We start from the raw sequence: 20,232 nt of genomic DNA on the forward strand, positions 1-20,232 counted from the left end.
TGGGGGAACGGTTCTACAATTATGTCAAATTAAAGTATATTGACATCTTCAGTTCAGTCACTGTAAATTGTTGGAAAAGGCTTCCCGCTCTCTCCCTCTCTGTTTGTTTTGGTTATAGAGCTACTCCCTGAGTACATCAGGAAGAACCCGAACATTGGAGTGATCCCAACACCAGGAGATGCAAAGGTAGAAGTCAAGTGTGCGCTGTACATGGACAACGTCACCCTCTTCTGCGCAGATGGGAAATCGGTCCAGTCCCTGCTGGAGGCGTGCAAGGACTTTGGCAAAGCATCAGGAGCAAAGATCAATGTGGACAAATCACAAGAAAAACTCTTCGGCTGATAGGACCTATGTAATGAACCTCTCACTTTCCTAATTGAGGCAGGACTGGTAAAGATCCTCGGTGTCTGGTTTGGGGGACCAGGAGCAGCTGTACAAAGTCAAGCAGAAACTGGGGCTCTGGAGCCTAAGACACCTGAGCATTGAAGGGAAGGCTCTGGTGCTCAGGAACGATGCACTACTCATGCTGCAGTATTGTAACACAGGCCTGGCCACTCCTGGCCAACGTAGCACGGGCTATAAACAGCATGTTTTTTTGCTTTGTCTGGCACTCAAAGATGGCCGGGGTTAAAAGGTTAGTCATGCACAAGGAGCACTGCAAGGGAGGGAAGACAGTCCCAGACATCCCGACAATCCTCAGGGCCTTCTTTGTGTGTGACTGCATCCGAATAACCATGCTAAATGAGAACAAGGACCACTAGGCCTACAGGGTCTTCTGCTTCTTCCTGCTCCTGGTGTTGAGAAGACTGGGGTGAAGTAAGTGGGAGAATGCAACAATTTTCAACTGGGAACTCCCCGGTACTATAGCTAGATTGAAAAGTTTGTAGGGAATTTGGGCTGAACTATGTCACACTGAGCCTGTGGAAGCTCAAGACAATCCACAGACTAATCAGGTCCAGGGACACCACAGAACAAGTGAGCGACATACCATCTGTTACAGCAACACATGTGAGTGAAAATGTATCCTCCCCATCTCTGACCAACAGGCTGAAAGACATTAGGTGGACGGCTGCGAAAGGGGGACTGCCAGTTCGCTCATTCATGCACAGCAGGGGCCTGTGCACAAACAGAGAATGCCCTAGGGTATGCCCTGCAGAGGAAACTGCCTACCATCTGTTCTAGACCTGCTCTTTCGCCCAGAGGCTGCGGGCAGCCTTAAGACAAGAAATGGAAGCCCACATCCCGTACCCAAACATTACTCACCACTCTGTGCTGTATGGGCTGTTTCCAAAGACACATTCAGTTGAGGCTATTCAAGGATTCTGGAGAATCCTCTGCTGCATAAAGGACATCCTCCTGTATGCCAGAACCTGACTGGTGACCAATGGGGAGGTGATGAGCAGGGAAGTGTGCCTCCGAATGGTTCACAACCTGCTGAGAGACTAAGCAGCCTAGGACAACAAGCAGAGTGAGAAGGAGGAAGTACTGCAAACCCCGACCCACCCCCTCTTTCCCACTGAACTCCTCAGACTGCCCCAAGAAACAAAGGGGCATATTTATACTCCGTTTGCGCCGAATGTGCGTCGTTTTTTTCGACGCAAATTCGGCGCAAAACTAACGTCATATTTATACTTTGGCGTTAGACGCGTCTAGCGCCAAAGTATGGGCAAATAGCGTCATTTTTTTGCGTGAACGCCTTCCTTGCGTTAATGAGATGCAAGGAAGGCGTTCCCGTCTAAAAAAATGACGGCAACGCAAATGCGTCGTATTTATACTCCCGGGCAAAAATCACGCCCGGGAGTGGTTGGGTCAAAAAACCCTGCATTTGCGCCACTTTTTAACGCCTGGGTCAGGGTAGGCGTTAAGGGGCCTATGGGCTCAAAATGAGCCCACAGGTGCCCTCCCCTGCCCCCAGGGACCCCCCCTGCCACCTTTGCCCACCCCAGGAGGACACCCAAGGATGGAGGGACCCATCCCAGGGACATTCAGGTAAGTTCAGGTAAGTATAAAAAAACATTTTTTTTTTTTTTTGGGTGGCATAGGGGGGCCTTATTTGTGCCCCCCTACATGCCACTATGCCCAATGGCCATGCCCAGGGGACATAAGTCCCCTGGGCATGGCCATTGGGCAAGGGGGCATGACTCCTGTCTTTACTAAGACAGAAGTCATGTAAATGGCGTCTGGGTGTCGTTAAAAATGGCGCAAATCGGGTGGAGGCGATTTTTTGCGTCAACCTGACTTGCACCATTTTTAAGACGCCCTAGCGCCACTTTTCCAAACGCCGGCGCTGCCTGGTGTACGTGGTTTTTTTCCACGCACACCAGGCAGCGCCGGTCTGCTTGCGCCGGCTAACGCCATTCAATAAATACGGCGCCCGCATGGCGCTTCAGAATGACGTTAGCCGGCGCAAAATTTTTTGACGCTAAACTGCGTTAGCGCAGTTTAGCGTCAAAAAGTATAAATACGGGCCAAAGCCTTTTTTTCTTGTTTAATCTGTACCCAACTGAAATGTAAAAGTATATTTCAATCAAAGTGGAAGTGGACTGCCCTTCCTAAGGGTAGAGGTACCACTCTTTAAACCTATGTATCACCAGCTTTTAAGCACTTAATCAAGGTGTTTTAAGCAAAGACAAAAATGGTCCCAGGATGCTTCTTTCCGATCCAGGGAGGACCAGTTCAGGCTGGACTGGTCCCATGTGGAACAGGGTCAAGACTGATTTGCATATTTCTGGATCCAAACGGGGTAGCCTGGTGAGCAAAAGAATTGATGGAGTAAACCCAGATCTGTGACTGAGGAGTTTGATTGGTTCGGCATTCTGTCCATTATTTGTGTTTGTTTGCTTTTGTCGCCCTAAGTGCGATGGGTATGCCCAGACATGGCTCCTGGGCTCACTATGCCACTGGATTCAAGCTAGCTTGGCTGATGAAGGGTGATACTCTGAAACTGGTCCTAGGATGCTTGTTTCCGGTCCAGGTAGAACCTGGCCTTGCAGTTTTGGCAGGACTGTTACCGTGGGAAACAGGGTCAAGACTGATTTACATATGGCTGGGACCAACCTGGGGTGGAGTGGTGAGCAAAACAATTGATGGAGTAAACCCAGATCTGTGACTGGGGGTGAATGTTTGGTTGGTTCTGCATTCTGTCCATCATTTGTGTTTGTTTGCCTTCATTAAAGGTAAACTATTATTCTGATGTGTTCTCTCCCAGGGCTCATTTGGAATTTTCTAGTCTCCCATGTGAGCCACGTGCTTTTCAGCAGTCAGCCAGACCCATCAAGTATTTCAACAGCGCCCGAACCTGAGTCGGTGCTTGGCCTCATTCCTGTCCTGAGGAAGCACAAGCCCAGCACTCATCTTCTGTGTCAGCCAGATTCCTCCATGCTTTAGTCTTCCTCAGCCCAAGCCTTCCTGTCCACGTTTCCTTTGTCTTTGTCTCTAGCGCAACGCTTCCTCTTTCTCTTTGGCTCCCTGCAACACATCCACAAAGTCTTCCTCCAGATTCCAGTGAAGGATTAAAGAAAGGCTAAGTACTTGATCACAGGTGAGTGTACACTGATCTATAGTCTGAGCTTAAGACTAAATACAATACTGAGTTCTTTGAAAGAAAAAACTTGTCTTTTGGAAATTGGACATTATTTTTGTTCTCAACGTTTCTATAGTCTTAGCGCTCCGGACACATTTACAGATTGGGCGGTCCGAACTTTAATTGCATCAGAACTGAAAAGACTCACATCAGTATTTCTTGACAAGCTGTTGTAGTAAGAACAAGAGAAGTCTTTAGAGCGCACGATATATGTACTCTAGCTTGAACTGAAACCTGTCTGTTAAGTGATTCTTGGGAGTACCAGAAACTCTAACTTTACTTTTGAATTGTACCTGCACCCATGCAGTATTTGTGATGAAGCCTGTAAGTGTATACTATTGTAAATAACTACTTAGTCACTATGGCCCTCATTACAACCCTGGCGGGTGGTGATAAAGCGGCGGTAACACCGCCATCAGGCCGGCGGTAAAAAAAGTGGAATCATGACCACGGAGGAAACTGCCAACACAAACAGCCACTTTAACACACTGACCGCCACAGCGGTAGCAACAAACACAGCAGCGATAACGGCCAACAGCCAGGCAGAAGACAATGTACCACCCACTGCATCACAACATGCCTATCCACCAGCTTTTCCGGGGCGGTACCAATGCCATCAAAAGCACAGCGGAAACACTACTCTGAAGGGAAACGGGTCACCTCTCGACACTCAAGGAAGAACCACCATGCCATGTAGCCTGAGCTGCAGGTGTTCCCAATGCTGGTGTACCTTCTCATACACCAGGAACATGAACACCGGTGAAGACGACCACAGTGAGTACTGCACCTAGCACACAAGTGAGGGTTGGAGGAAAAAAAGAGTGACACACACACGCAACACCCCCACCCTCACCCCCAACACCATACACACAAACAGATGCAACAACATTACATATAGACCCCGTAACCCTCAGGAATAACGCAAGGACAAAAGAAATGGAGTAAAATGAGTGTAATAGTAAAGTCTTAGAAAAATACGTACTTAAATCAAGAAACAGTATGTACAATATATACAATATATACAAAAGGAGGGACAATGCCCACTCTGAAATGTCCGTGGCCCACTGGTCCAAAACACATAGGCCAAGGCCACACTTGACTCCTGCCTCAATAAGGAGAGAACACTACAGGGGCATCAGGTCGAAAACACACAGGCACCTCAGGGGGGCGAGAAATGGGGGGGCACCTCAGCTGGAAGATGGTACAACGCCACTGGCCTGGAGGGGGCGCCATGCCCACTGCTTGCTCCTCAGGAGTGCAAGGCCACAGTCTCTCAAGTAGGTGGTTTTGGCCACTGCTTGGTCCTGGGGAGTGCACAGCCACAGTCTCTCAAGTGGGTGGTTTGCCCACTGCTTGGTCCTGAGGAGTGCAACATCACAGTCTCTCAAGTGGGTGGTTTGCCCACTGCTTGGTCCTGGGTAGTGCAAGGCCACAGTCTCTCAAGTGGGTGGTTTGCCCACTGCTTGGTCCTGGGGAGTGCAAAGACACAGGGGGTCATTCTGACCCTGGCGGTCATTGACCGCCAGGGCCAACGACCACGGAAGCACCGCCAACAGGCTGGCGGTGCTTCCTGGCCAATTCTGACCGCGGCGGTAAAGCCACAGTCAGAAAAGGGAAACCGGCGGTTTCCCGCCGGTTTTCCCCTGGCCAAAGGAATCCTCCATGGCGGCGCTGGAAGAGGCTGGCGGGAACAGGTGTCGTGGGGTCCCTGGGGGCCCCTGCACTGCCCATACCACTGGCATGGGCAGTGCAGGGGCCCCCTAACAGGGCCCCATTAAGATTTTCAGTGTCTGCTTGGCAGACACTGAAAATCGCGACGGGTGCAACTGCACCCGTCGCACCCCAGCAAATCCGCCGGCTCCATTCGGAGCCGGCTTCATCTTTGCTGGGGCTTTCCCGCTGGGCTGGCGGGCGATCTTTTCAAGATCGCCCGCCAGCCCAGCGGGAAAGTTAGAATGCTCCCCGCGGTCATTTGACCGCGGGCGGTGTTTGGGCGGTTTCCGCCCGGCGGGCGGCGCCTGCCGCCCGCCGGGGTCGGAATGACCCCCACAGTCTCTTAAGTGTCTGGCTTCTCCACTGGTTCTGGAGGGGGCCTTGTGCCCAGTGTGCTTCATCCTGGCAAGGAGGGGTTGAGTGGAGGCCTTCTTCCACTGTTTCTGGAGGGGGCCTTGTGCCCAGTGTGCTTCATCCTGGCAAGGAGGGGTTGAGTGGAGGCCTTCTTCCACTGGTTCTGGAGGGGGCCTTGTGCCCAGTGTGCTTCATCCTGGCAAGGAGGGGCTGAGTGGATGCCTTCTTCCACTGGTTCTGGAGGGGCTTTGTGCCCAGTGTGCTTCATCCTGGCAAGGAGGGGCTGAGTGGATGACTTCTTCCACTGGTTCTGGAGGGGGCATTGTGCCCGGTGTGCTACATCCTGGATGGGGCAAGGTCACAGTCTCTCACCTGTGTGTCACACCGACAGGTATTGCAGGGGCCAGAACGCACTGCAACCCATGTAGTCACCACTACACACTGCTCGCTGGCGGTGACGGCTGCTTAGTGGATGCCAGTTGCGCTGTAGGTGGCGGAGCTGGCAGTGGTGGTGGTAGCCTCCAAGCCTTCACCTGCAGCCTTGGACGGCTGCCCACTGGGGCTGCTGCTGCTGGTAGTGGTGCTGCTGGCAGTGGTGCAGGTGGCGGTGCTGGCAGTGGTGGTGGTAGCCTCCAGGCCTTCACCTGCAGCCTCAGATGGCTGCCCACTGGGGCTGCTGCTGCTGGCAGTGATGCTGCTGGCGGCGGTGCAGGTGGCGGTGCTGGCGGCAGTGCAGGTGGCGGTGCTGGCAGTGGTGGTGGTAGACTCCAGGCCTTCACCTGCAGCCTCGGACGGCTGCCCACTGGGGCTGCTGCTGCTGGCAGTGGTGCTGCTGGCGGCGGTGCAGAACGGTGCTGGCCGCGGTGCAGATGGCGGTGTTGCTCGCGTTGCAGGTGGTGGTGCTGCCAGTGGTGGTTGTAGGCTCCAAGCCTTCACCTGCAGCCTTGGATGGCTGGAGTGCCATGGCTGGTGTTGTGTGCCCCTTCCTGCCCTTGGCAGATGGTGGTGCCTCCTTGCTTCTGACAGCTGGTGTCTTTTTCTTGCCCTTGCTGGCTGGTGGTGCCTCCTTCCCCTTGCTGGCTGGTGTCCCCTTCTTGCCCTTGCTAGGTGGCGGCCCCTTCTTGGCCTTGGCAGGTGGTGCTGGCACACTGGCTGGGCTGACGGGTGCCTCCTTGGAGCCTCTCATACCTGCAGTAGCTGCTGAAACCACAGTGGCCGTGACTGGGTGGCTGAGGTGATAGGCTGGGTTCTGGCCACCCTGGCCCGAGGTGAAGGACGGTGGGGGGGGTGTAGGGAATAGGTCAATGTTGGCAAGAAAAAGCTTATTAGGGACACTGGGGCGGGAAGAGAGTGAAGGTTTGGGTGTGGAGGAAGAGGGAGTGGTGGTAGTAGGTGTCAGTCTGCTGTGTTTGAGTGCAGGTGCATGGGTTGGATGCTGTTGTGTGGTGGATGGCTGGTGGGTGGGTGTGTGCTTGTGTACTTTGGGAGGGGGGTCACAGACACAGTAGGAGAGGACACAGGGGACATGTGCGTGGATGTGGGGGTGGTGACTGCCAGTGAGGGGCGTGTAGTGATAGGTGTGCTAGTGATGGAGGTAGTGGATGAGGATGTAGTGCATGCAGGTGTGAGTGGAGATGCTACTGGGAGAGAGGTGGACGAGGAGGAGGAGGGGGACACAGTGGAGGCAGTGGATGTTGGTGTGTCTGCATGTGGATGGTGCTTGTGTGATTGCCTGTGAGATGAAGTGTGGTACTTGTGTTTGCCTGAGCCACTTCTGTGTGTTGATTTGGGTGATTGCTGGTCTGAAGGTGTGCCTGGGATAGGCTTGGGATGAGGGGATTGGGACTGGGTAGAGGAAGTTGGAGGGGGGAGGCTGGAGACAGGGACAATGGCTGCCATCAATGAGTTGGCCAGAGCCTGGAATGCTCTCTGTTGGGCCGCCACGCCAGAGCCAATGCCCTTCAGGTATGCATTTGTTTGTTGCAAATACCCTGCAACACCCTGGATGGCATTCAGTATGGTTGACTGCCCAACAGAGAGGGATCTCAGGAGGGCAATAGCCTCCTCACTGATGGCAGCAGGGCTCACTGGGGCAGGGCCTGAGGTGCCTGGGGCAAAGGAGATGTCCACCCTCCTGGGTGAGCGGGCACGGGAAACTCACTGAGGGGCTGCTGGGAGGGCGGTGCTGGTACAGCAGGGTGGCTGTACCTGTAGTTGGGGTGGGCAAAGAGGTGTCAGCCACCGCCAGGGATTTCCATCGGAGGAGGTATCACTTTCAGAACTGTCCCCTCCTGTCTCCGCCGTGGTGCTCCCCTCGTCCTCCGTCCCACTGGTGCCCTCACCGTAGGTGGATTCAGCCTCCAGGCCCATGTGGGATGCAGCTCCGTCGCAGGTGCCTCTGCTCCTATGCCAGATGATGCTAAAGCACACAAGGACAGGGTGACAAAACAAAAAAGGGGAGAGACAGAGGATACACTTGGACAATGCCAGCAACAACACTAGCGTTGGCGTACACAACTCACAGGGAACAGCCCTATGCACTAGGCCATGCACTACCAGTTACAATGCTAGTCAACAGCCTATGGGGTACAATGCCTAACGCCATTAGCTGCACACCTGAAGCCCACAGGACCCTGCCCAGTAGTAGATGCCCACTAACATTATTGGGGTTGGAGTGCACCTGAGCTTGCCCATCATTGAACATACCCTGCCATGTTTACCCTGCCCTAGGACCACTCACAGCCCACATCCCCCACCCAGGTAATACCTTAACGCATCTGAATCTGTACTCACCCCCTTGCGGCTGCTGTGAGGCCTTCCAGTGCCCATCCAACTCCGGATAGGCCACCGCCAGGATGCGGATCATCAGGAGGGTCAGGGTACGATGGGCACCCCTTCCTTGTTGGGAGGCCAGCCCCAGCGGGTCCTCCGCCGTCTTCCTTGCCCAGCGGCACAGGTCCTCCCACCGTTTGTGGCAGTGGGTGCTCTGCCTGTCAAAGACCCCCAGGGTCCGCACCTCCTTGGCAATGGCACGCCAAATACCCCTTTTTCTGATGGGCGCTGACCTGCAGAGAAAAAAAACAGCAGAAAAGGTATTAGTCATACCGTCCGGACTGTTATACTCATGGCCCATCATATCCCTCCCATCACCTTACGCACATAAATTGATCACTGTACATGCAGCACTCTGCCCAGGACCCCTCAGACCCGCCCCCCTACACAAGGCTTACACACACAGCAATCCATACGTTCATGGCCCACACATCATGCTCACAGTGTACTCACCTGTTTGTCTGGAGGACCATAGAGTAAAGTGTACTTGGGTAGGACCCCATCCACCAGTCTCTCCAACCCCTCCGAAGTGAAGGCAGGGGCCCTTTCCCCAGACACTCGAGCCATTGTCGCTTCCAGACACAGGTCACAGTAGCACTTACAGTGTAGGTCCTCTCCTGTTGAAGGTCAGATAGCAAGTGAGTGCACAGATGGAAAATGGCGGTCACGTCCACGTACATCGCCATTGGCTCCTGGAACCCATGGGGCCCAATGATAACCAATGCGGTGTTGCGCGGCGGTCGTCGACTGCGGACCGCAACGGCACACAACGCCAGCGGAATTACCTCATTTCCACTTGTCCCTCCTCACAGGTCAGACAGACGCCATTTGAGGGGGGCACAGGCGATGGCACCTAACTGCGTCACAGCAGACATTGGCACATCAACTGACTTACAAGTTCACATACTGTTTCTGTGAAGGAAAAAAGCATATTACGGTTGAAATATGTTTGAATATGGCCATATGCTCACCGTTTTTCACCCTAGAGTTCAACCACTGAGGATGAATAGGATATGGCGACATCCCCCTGTGTACAGACCCCTGGTGGACCTTGCGACAATGGAGGACAGGCACATTATCATGACCTACAGACTTGATAGGGCCACCATACAAGAACTGTGTGCCCAATTGAAGCCAGACCTGATCTCAGCTATCTGCCACCCCACAAGTATACCCCCTCTACTGCAGGTCCTGTCAGTGCTCCATTTCCTGGCAAGTTGTTCCTTCCAAGTGACAGTGGCCATGTCATCATTGATATCACAGCCCATGTTCTCCAACGTGCTGACCAGAGTGTTGACTGCCCTGCTGAAACACATGTGCAGCTGCATCATATTCCCCCAGGTGGACGATTTGGCCACAGTGAAGGCTGACTTCTATGCACTGGGACATATCCTCAACATCATTGGTGCCATTGATGGTACACATATTGCAATTGATTCCCCCCGGAGAAATGAACAGGTGATCCGAAATAGAAAAAGCTTTCACTCTCTGAATGGGCAGATGGTGTGTTTGGCGGACCAGTACATCTCCCATGTCAATGCCAAGTATCCTGGCTCTGTGCATGATGCCTTTATCTTGAGGAATAGCAGCATCCCATATGTGATGGCTCAACTCCAGAGGCACCGGGTGTGGCTAATAGGTGAGCCCAGGGTCCCCACCCAGTTGATGTAGGTATATGGGTGTGGGGTTGGCCCTAAGGGTGAGTGTGTAGCTAACAGGTATCCCTCGATTTTGCAGGTGACTCTGGTTACCCCAACCTCTCATGGCTACTGACCCCAGTGAGGAATGCCCGAACAAGGACAGAGGAACGTTACAATGAGGCACATGGGCGAACAAGGAGGATCATTGAGCGCACCTTTGGCCTCCTCAAGGCCAGATTCCAGTGCCTCCATCTAACAGGTGGATCCCTGTACTACTCACCCAAGAAGGTGTGCCAGATCATCGTTGCATGTTGCATGTTGCACAACCTGGCCTTGAGACGCCAGGTGCCTTTTCTGCAGGAGGAAGAGTCTGAGGATAGTCGTGTGGCAGCGGTGAAGCCTGTGGACAGTGATGAAGAGGAGGCAGAGGAAGAAGGTATGGCCAACAGAACCATACTAATTCAGCAGTACTTCCAGTGACACACAGGTAAGACACTGTGGCCCTCATTCCAACCTTGGCAGTCTATGACCGCCAGGGTGGAGGGCAACGGAAGCACCGCCAACAGGCTGGAGGTGCTTCCAGGGCCATTCTGACCACGGCGGTAAAGCCACGGTCAGAAAAGGGGAACCGGTGGTTTCCCGCCGGTTTTCCCCTGGCCCAGGGAATCCTCCACGCCGCCATGGGGATTCCGACCCCCTTCCCGCCAGCCTGTTTCTGGCGGTTTACACCGCCAGAACCAGGATGGCGGGAACGGGTGTCGTGAGGCCCCCTAACAGGGCCCCATTAAGATTTTCACTGTCTGCTTTGCAGACAGTGAAAATCGTGACGGGTGCTACTGCACCCGTCGCACCCCTGCAACTCCGCCAGCTCCATTCGGAGCCGGCTTCATTGTTGCAGGGTCTTTCCCGCTGGGCCGGCGGGCGCCCTTTTGGCGGTCGCCCGCCGGCCCAGCGGGAAAGTCGAAATGACCCCTGCGGTCTTTTGACCGCGGTGCGGTCTTTCTACGGGGTTACTTTGGCGGGCGGCCTCCGCCGCCCGCCAAAGTTAGAATGACCCCCTGTATCTTTACCTTCCATTGCAGTTTTGTGTTTGACATTGAACATGGCAGCCTGAATTCCCTATTGCTATGGCCACTTACTGTACCCTTTGCCATCTCTATTTTCAGATCTCTGTGCCCCACTCTGGCTCCTGGTGTGTTTACTGTTGGCCACTACAGGCCATACCTATGTAAATATTACAGTACATTTGAATTGCAATGTTTACAGTTTGTGAAAGTAATACATTTATGACACAATTGAGAGACTCCATATTTGATTTTGTTCCAAGGGTGTTTATTTAGGTGCTGATAAGTGAAGGGAGCACTGCAATGGGCTGGGTTGATGATGGAGGAAAGTCCAGGATAGAGTCCAGTATCTTTGTATCACAGGTGCATTGCCCAAGGGGGCATAGGAAGGGGAGCAATGGCAGTTCAAGGTGGACAGGGTGACAGAGTGGGGCACAAGGGTGACAAACAGGAGAGTCTTATTTCCTGGAGGGGGTTTTGGCAATGTTCTCTGGCTTCTGCCTGGATCGCAGGGACTGTTTCATGGTGGTTCTCCTTCTGTAGGGGGTGGGGTGCTGGTGGCCTGTTGTTCCAGTGGTGGGGCCTCCTGTCCACTAGCGTCGGCAGAGGTGGAGGGCTGTTCTTCGGTGTGGCTATTGTCAGGGGCATGTTGGTGTTCCACTGCCTCCCTCATGGTGTTGTCCATGTCTGCCAGCACCCCTGCAATGGTGACCAGGGTGGTGTAGATGTCCCTCAGGTCCTCCCTGATCCCCAGGTACTGTCCCTCCTGCAGCCGCTGGGTCTCCTGCAACTTGGCCAGTATCTGGCCCATGGTCTCCTGGGAATGGTGGTATGCTCCCAGAATGTTGGTGAGTGCCTCGTGGAGAGTCGGTTCTCTGGGCCTGTCCTCCCCCTGTCGCTCAGCAGTCCTCCCAGCTTCCCTGTTGTCCTGTGCCTCTGTCCCCTGAACTGTGTGCCCACTGACGCCAGGTACCTGATCGTCCTGTGTTTGTGGGGTCCCCTGGGGTCCCTGTAGTGGTGGACACACTGATGATTGACATGTCCTGGGGCCAGAGGGATGGGTCCGCTGGGTGGGTGCTGTGCTGGTGTTTCCTGAGGGGGGAGGCTCTGTGGTGGTTTGTCACTGTGGCTGGGTCACCGACTATACAGAGGTCCCTGATGGGCTAGGTTGGTCATCGTGATCCAGGCGTGCAGTGCTGCTGTCATCACTGTGGGCCTCTTCTGTGGGGGGACTGGATGTGGCTGGCACCTCCTCTCCGGTGATGTTCAGTGGGGGTCCTGTGGGGATGTGAATGCAGTGTTATTGTTTCTGCATGTGCCATCTTGTGCATGGATATGTTTCCCTCTATGGTTGTTATTAGCAAGGCATCTTTGGTTGTGTGAGATGTTATTGGTTTGGCTAAGTGATTGTCACTAGTGTGCATGCTGTGGTGATGGGTGTCCAAGCAGGTCTGTGTTGGGGGTCCATGCATTGTTGTTGCATGCAGGGCTTGGGATTGGGATGGGTGGGTTGTGATGGTGGGGTATATGTGAGGTGGTGGAGTGATGGGGGTGAGAGTAGGGGTAGGAGTTTGTGGTGGCATGCAGGTAGGGGGTTGTTAGCAATAAAGGTTTGACTTACCAGAGTCCAGTCTCCTGGTACTCTTGCGAGGCCCTCAGGATGCATGATCACCAAGACTTGCTCCTCCCATGTTGTTAGTTGTAGGGGAGGGGGTGGGGGTCCACCGCCAGTCCTCTGTACAGCTATCTGGTGTCTTGCAACCACGGAAGGCACCTTCCCCTGTAGGTCGTTCCACCTCTTCCTGATGTCATCCCTTGTTCTGGGGTGCTGTCCCACGGCGTTGACCCTGTCCATGACTCTCCGCCATTGCTCCATCTTCCTTGCAATGGACGTCTGCTGCACCTGGGATCCGAATAGCTGTTGCTCTACCCGGATGATATCCTCCACCATAACCCTTAGCTCCTCCTCAGAGAATCTGGGGTGTTGTTGTGGTGCCATGGGTGTAGTGTGAGTGGTGTGTGAGGGTGTGTGGGGTGATGTGTTCGGGTGTATTCTGTGAGGTGCGTGGATGGTGTATGAGTGCTGGTGTTTTGTGGCTCAGATTCAGTGGATGCTCCTGGCTTGTCTCTCTCTCAGTTAGCATTTTTTTTCGTTGTAAGGGGTTGTGGGTATTGTGGGTGGGTGTTTTATAGTGTTGTGGGTGTGGTGTGTATAGGTCTGTCAGGTGTTTGTATTTTGAATTGCCCAATGTGGTGTTTTATATGTGCGTGTTTATTTTGAGCGCGGTGGCGCTAATGGTTTACCACGTTTGAATGACCGCTGCAGTGATTCGTGGGTCATGATGCTGTCGGCGTATTTCTGTTGGCATAACGTTGTGGGTTTTGGTACTGCCATTTTATCACTGACCTTTGGGCTGGCAAACTTGTGTTTGTGTCTGTATAGTGGTGGATTTCTATGTGTGGGTCATAATACCCATAGCGGTATACTGCTGCCGTCACGGTATGTTGGCGGCAGTCAGCATGGCGGTAAGCGGCACTTACAACCAATGTTGTAATGAGGGCCTATATGCTGAGAACTGTTGGTAAACTATTCTCCTTGTTCTTTCCAGTGCTTTGCATCTACATAAAGACAAAAAGGTCCAGGGAGTACATATTATGTGTATGAGACTGGAGTTTTTGTCTCTCCTACTACTGCTGCCATCTGCATTTTACCATTTTTTGCAAAAGGGATTTGTGATTGGGTTAAACAACCCAGTGAGGATGTAGGCGGAGATAGCCTTTCAGGTGCAGGTTTGAGCATTCCACCATTAATAGACCAACTTTACCAATTCTCAAAAAACAAAAGGGCATGCTCAAAATGGGCTTTTTTCCTAAAACGCTGAGCGCCTACATGGGACCAGGTAAATGGCAGCCAGTAAAGAGGACCAACCCTGAGCCTGATCAATTTCTTGAGTATCATGGTCCGGTTCACATACTGGTTGGCAATGTTTTTACAAAAGGTTGTTTTATTGCTCAGACATCATATAGCTTTCCAACCACAGACCCTTGAAAAAACATTTTGTAACAAAATCCCAGTAATATATAGGAGTGCAATAGTATTTTTGATAGATTCACAGAGGTGAATTAAGGTTGGTGCCTATTGCATTTACATCTGAGGTGGATACTTTGGAGGGGGAGATATGGGCAGATGAAAACATTTGTGTGATAACACAAGTGGCAATTCAGCAGTTCAAGTGGAAGAGAGAGCTAGACATCCTGAAGAAGTATAGGAATTACTTCTTAAGAGGGTGGCTAAACAAGAAAATCTTGAGACAAGAACTTTGCCCTTTCTTTGAGGTAAAGGATGGGGTGATAATATTCCATTGGACTACGTTTGTGGGGCCCACCAAGCTCAGATGTAAGGTTAATAGCACTTTCAGGTTGTAAAGACCAAAACCTGTCTTTGTGCTGATTTATGATGGCCTGGTCAGAACCTGAAGGTGCAGAGGATTATTGGGAGGTGTGGTGAATGTATGGCTAGTGATAAAACAAACAAGTCATGTGTTCCACCTATAGTGTATAAGTAACGTCCCTTTTGACCATGGGAAGATATTTCGGTGCAAATTGTGGGTGCACTCAATGGAGATAGAGTTTCTCTCTATTTGCTTGTGGGCATAGATATATGTTTTCAAGGTGGCAGAGGTATCTTGTGTGAGAAATATCATGTCTGGAAGAGTTATTTCGATCTGAGGGTTTTCCTAGTGCATACCTACAGATAATGGTGTGAACTTATCTTCTAAAGTGGTTGAGGAGTTCCTGGGGTGTTGTGAGATTTTACACAAAAAAGTTATTTGTATCATCTTCAAAATATTGACATGGTGGTACATTTCTACCAAGCATTACAGGAGGGCATATAACTTGTGAAGGCAAACAGACTGGACTGGAAGAAACATTTGCAGGGGAGATTAGCAGCACACAGATTATACCTACATTCTACCATGGGCAAGGCTCATTTCAGCATTTTTATCCCAAAAGACAATACACTAGATTGGTTACTGGTTGGAGGAACTCAGAACTCAGAAAAAGTTGGATTGATGGCAGATGTGCAGAGAACTGCGGAAGTGAGGAAAATGATAGCATGGAAAAAGTACTTTAATGAGTCAAAGAATGTGAAGCTGATGCAAGTTTAGGTAGGCGACCTGGTCAACATTTGTGATCTAACTGGGGCCTTGGAAAGGTCAAAATACACTGACCAAGAGCAATAGTGAACTTTTTTAATAATGCAGTAAAACCATTGAATGGGTGCATTTGGAATCTGAGCAGGGTGGAGGTACTTGGCAAGAAGTCTGAGAAGAACTGTCAGGGTGGGACAATGCCATGTCAGGACATTGGAGACCTGAGTTCACCAAGGTCACATTGAAAACACCTATTCAATCAGAAGGGGTAGCAGAAAGCAAAGCGTGAACAGGCAAACTCTCAGGAACCTACGCACTTGAAGTCCCATGTATTTTCAATTTATTTTGAATTGTTCTCCTGATATGTGTTTTGTTTAAGGGTCTGCCTTTGGGTACTTTCTTCTGTTTTCCCTGTGCCTTCTTCTATCTCCCCTTCTCATTATTTATTTGATTTTTTTCAAGTGTTCACTCCTGTTGTTGTGCACATGGGAAGATGTTTTTCTTATCTATGGGATTTTCTCTGGAATCCTATGACTTAATGACGTCTTTGGGTTCTAAGATATTCAGTCACTTGAATCAGTTTGTGGCTGAGGTTGAACAGAGAGCATATCAGTTCCCATTATGGATTTCTGGCATACTTTGTCACAGCCCTACTACTTGCCAAATGCAGACTTGTACTATTATTGATGCTCTAAGACTCACACTTACTACTGCTATGGAAAAAAGCTTAAAAGAAGAGCTCAACAGTTAAGATTGTATCTGGTGGTTCATGGGGCAAAGAACACTGAGATAATGTGCTCATAGAAATCTTGAATACTTAGTGAGCCATGGCAGAGCACGTGAATATTACTACCTCCTTTTTGCAACAAGAAGTAGTGGATACATGTTGGAAAATGGGTTATTGGTAAGGGCAGGTAAGTAGCTACACTTAGCAATATGCAACTAACCTCCATTTAGGTCCAGTTAGGTCTCAGTAAATTAAACCCAGCTCAACCCTTGGTAGCTTGGCAACGAGCGACAAGACTTAAATTAGGAGACAAAGCATAAAGCATTCAAATATCACAAAACAGTAATTAAATAAAACACAGGAAACAGTTTAAAGATCCAAAATCAGTTTATAAAACTAGGAAATATTTTTAGCTTTAAAATGACACCAAAACGAATACAATCGGATAAGGGGAACCGGAGATATGAATTCTAAAATAATTAATGCTTTCTAGCGCATAGAAACAAAAAGCGCCAATCTGGTCATCTGGTCGCACCTCGACCGGGACAGAGTCAAAGTTTAAGGCTGACCGCAATGGAGCCTGGCTCGGCTACAGCCTGCGGGAGGCCTCGGTCAAAAGTTTACCTTAGCAGGAGGAACCTGCCAGTCCAATCCGACCTCCTGGAACTCTTCCTGGGATACACGTCGCGGGAGCCCTCGGTGGAGATTTTTATCTTCGGACGTAGTCATTTTTTCGAGGTGAAAATCCTTCGACCGGGGCAAACCTGAATCTTGATCCGACGTCCCCAGAGCCCTCTCCGGATACACTGCCTGGGAGGTCCCGGTCAAGTTCCTACGTTTGGACGTAGTCACTTTTTGGGAGATTTTCTTCACCGGGACGAACCTGCAAGTCAGGCCGGGTCGCGGTTGAGGCAAGCCGGCTAGAGTTACTGCGGCGGGTCGGTCCCTCTACGGAGCTTTTTTCCAAAAGTTCTCCAAACTTCTGGATCTTCTTCCAGATGTTCTTTTAAGGTTCTTTTGAGGTCCACAGTTCACCCCAACGTTCCAGAAGCTCTGAGATGCTCCTTGAGGGTGCAGACTACAACTCCCAAAATGCACCTGGTGCAAACTCCTTTTTGGCCACTGGACAGTGGTCAGCTGGTTGGTTTCTTTAGGAGTTGGTGCAGGGGACTCTGGTTAGAAAGTTTTCACCTGTAGCAAACAGGGAGTCCCTCCTTGAACCAGTTGAAGTCAGGCAAAGTCCTTCTTGTGGTGAAGCCCAAATGTGCAGCTGGTGCAGTCCTCCAGAGTGCAGTGTCCAGGTGCAGGTCAGGGGTCCAGCAGGGCAGCCCTTCTTCTTCTGTAGTTCTTCCTGGTAGGGATCTGGTAGGGAACTGAGATGTGGGTGCAGGTCTGCCAGTTGTATCCTTGCTCCTAGGTGAATAACAAGGGGTTCCTGGTTCTCCAAATAGGGGCAGGGTCCTTCCCCCTGTGATGACCACTTCCTGGGAAGTGTGGCAAAAATCAATCGCAGGGAGCAACATTCCTCAAAAATCCATCATGGCTGAAAGTGGTTTTTGGAGGTAACATCTGGCTGGGCCCACTCACTGGTGTGGCTAAAAATCCTAAACACACCCCTCTCCTGCCCTCTCCTAATCTAATAAAGGGGGCACCTAATTGTATTGGTTTGCAGGATGTGATGGTCTTGCTGGGTTGCTCCAAATGTCCTTCCCTGCCTTTGAAGACCAGTTTGGCAGCCCTCCCCCTTCCTTCTTCCCTATCTGCTGAGGGGAGATCTCCTCCCCCAGGCACATCTCTTTGTGTTGAGCCAGGCCACTTCACACCTCATCAAGGCAGCCTGGCCAGCCTGCCAGAGGCTGGCCGATCAGAGCAAAGCAGCAAAAACACTGCAGGGCTGAAGTTGGCAACTTTTCAGGTAAAGATTAAAACTCTTTACCTGAACACGTTATATTAAATCAAACAACTGGAAGTTGTGGGATTTATTATAACAATTAATTTGATACCAAACTTGTAGTATCTGTTATTTAAGGGGATTTTAAAATATAGTCTCCCCATTCGAGCCTATGGAGGCCATTCACTACAATGAGGGAAAAATGAATTTGGCTGTTTTACCCCCCCAGGGCTTATAAAACTATTTTATAAGGTCCCTGCTTATAGTTACATGGCACCCAGCCCTAGGGGCACATAGGGCACACCTTAGGGGTGACTTAAATGTAAAAATAAGGTAGTTTAAGGCTTTGGAACTACTTTTAATTCCAAAGTCGAATTTGCATGTAACTTTAATTTAAAAGCAGCAAGCAAGGCAGGCCTGCCTTCAAAATGACACTGGGCACCTCAGCAGTGCACCTGTGGGTGCACTACCTATGCTGGGGTCGCTAAACCTACATGCCCTACCATATACTAGGGACTTATAGGTAGGTTGACTTAGCCAATTATAATTAGCCTAATTTGCATACTGATTTTACACAGAGCCCAGGCCCTGGGACTGGTTAGCAGTACCCAGGGCACCATCAGAGTCAGGAAAACACCAGCAAGAAGTGAAAAATTGAGGCAAAAAGTTAGGGGGCCCCTGCAATCAGCCATGTTATCTCACAACACACCTGCTAACTCATGGTGCCACCATGGCCCATATTTATAGGAAGATGACGGAGCGCGACGCTGTGCCAAAATCGGCAGCGTTGCGCTCCTTCATTTTCACAACGCAGGGATGCTCCCTATTTAATTGAATAGGTCGCACCCCTATGTTGTCTCCTCCGCTGCAGTTAAATTTAGCTGCCAGCACCAATGTGCAAGGACGTCTGCGTTGAAGGGTCTGATTGTTTATGTGCAGGAAGGTGTCCCTTCCTGCACATAAACAATCACTAATGGCGATTTGGCACTTCTGTGTGTGCTGCAGAATGCAGCACTCACCGGAGTGCCAAAGCATTGTTTTGAAATTACACATTCCCACACATTAACAATCATTTCTGATATTTTGTTTTTTCTATGCGACTTGCAAAATGCAGCATGCATAGAAAAAGCAAAAAAACTAGGAGGAATAAAAGTATTCCTCCTCATTGCGACTTGCTAACGCCACCCCTGCGGTGGCGTTAGACTTTGGCGCTGCCTCAGGTTTACAAAATCTTGTAAATCTGAGGCAGCGTCAAAAGCAATGGGTGTTGCAGTGGAACGCTCATAGCAGCACCCATTGCACGCCATCTTATGCAGAAAACTGCGTTGGAGGAGCTTATATTTACAAGGACGCATAACGCCACAAAAAGTGGTGTTACACCTCCTTGTAAATATGGAGCGGAATTTAGTGCCACTGGAGCGTCACTTAAAGTGACGCTCCAGTGACGCTAGGGGCTCTTAAATATGCCTCCATGTGTCTTCTGCTATCAGAACTTCAGCCGCCCACAAAAGACATAGTCGAATGGTGAGCACTATGGCGAGCTCGAAACTTATAAAGAGTAACTTTCTGGCTCAGGTATTTGAGGCTCTGCATTGTCATACCCCACTTGGGATTTTGCAACCCCGGAATATGGAAAGTACCCTTGGATAGCTTTCTTCTTTTGGGCATGGCCGTGTGGCTACTCAGATTCCCAGCTGTCCCTCTCCATAGTCAACCTTTTCAAGGTGTCTCACTTTTTCTCCTCCATCATTGGTGGAAAATATTACCAACATTGAAGATCTGCAATAATATGCATGAACTCCGAAATCATCTAAGAAAGCTTGTGATAAATGGCTGCATGTTTGGCTGTGTGTTGTTTAGAATGTCAGCCGCACCACTGAAAATAATGCAGGTGCCCATGTTAATGAAGATCCAGCAGAGGTGGGACTGTAGAATTACAAACTTGGCAGTGGTTTTGGGAGCCTTAATTTAATCTTTAGCTTCCAATATCTCTCTAAACGGACAAAAAGTGAGCCCAGTATAAAAGTTTTTGAAAACACGCACCATATGCTACTACAATCACATAATTTAAATACAGTTGTACGGGGTGAAATCACGATAGAGGATTAGCCAAAATGGCGCTCAATGCGTGTCCTTGCTTGAACTCTGCACGACGTCACCTCCCCCGGGCCTGGGGAGGACACACGGAAGATTGTCCGCCTCCTGCAATGCTCCCCTTTGCTTTCTACGCACATCTCAAGTCGCGCGTTTAACATGAAAAAGGGCCTCTACTGT

The sequence above is a fragment of the Pleurodeles waltl genome, chromosome 3_1 (assembly GCF_031143425.1).
Source record: "Pleurodeles waltl isolate 20211129_DDA chromosome 3_1, aPleWal1.hap1.20221129, whole genome shotgun sequence".
Taxonomy (NCBI): Eukaryota; Metazoa; Chordata; class Amphibia; order Caudata; family Salamandridae; genus Pleurodeles; species Pleurodeles waltl.